Source organism: Alligator sinensis, unplaced genomic scaffold, assembly GCF_000455745.1.
Source record: "Alligator sinensis unplaced genomic scaffold, ASM45574v1 scaffold159_1, whole genome shotgun sequence".
NCBI classification, from domain to species: Eukaryota; Metazoa; Chordata; order Crocodylia; family Alligatoridae; genus Alligator; species Alligator sinensis.
In genome coordinates, this window is record NW_005842222.1 from 886,576 (window position 1) to 886,850 (window position 275).

The 275-nt window shown below is 44.4% G+C and overlaps 1 long non-coding RNA gene across 2 annotated transcripts in view; it reads right to left on the reverse strand.

Annotated features, from left to right (window-relative positions):
- Window positions 1–275, reverse strand: part of LOC112550843 — a 24,926-nt gene that overhangs the window by 24,044 nt on the left and 607 nt on the right. The gene's annotated exons all lie outside the window — the stretch shown is intronic.

Below are 275 nucleotides of genomic sequence, written 5' to 3' on the forward strand. Positions count from 1 at the left end.
ATAGAGTTTCCACATATCTGTTGCTATGTGGAAAATATGGGTCATAGCTCCTGTAGCACTGACATCTATCATCTTGGGTGTCTGATTTTGGTGAGGATTTTTTGGAATGCTCTCGCTTCTGAAATCCTTTGATTTCATGAGCATCTCAGCTTTCAATTAAAAGTAAGTTTCCAGTCCACAAGGTTGTGGAGAAAGGCTCCTGCTTCATGAGTCGGAAGCAGGAGGAGGTCCTTGTTGTAACGAGGCAGATGCCAGAGGGGTATCAGGCCTCTTTC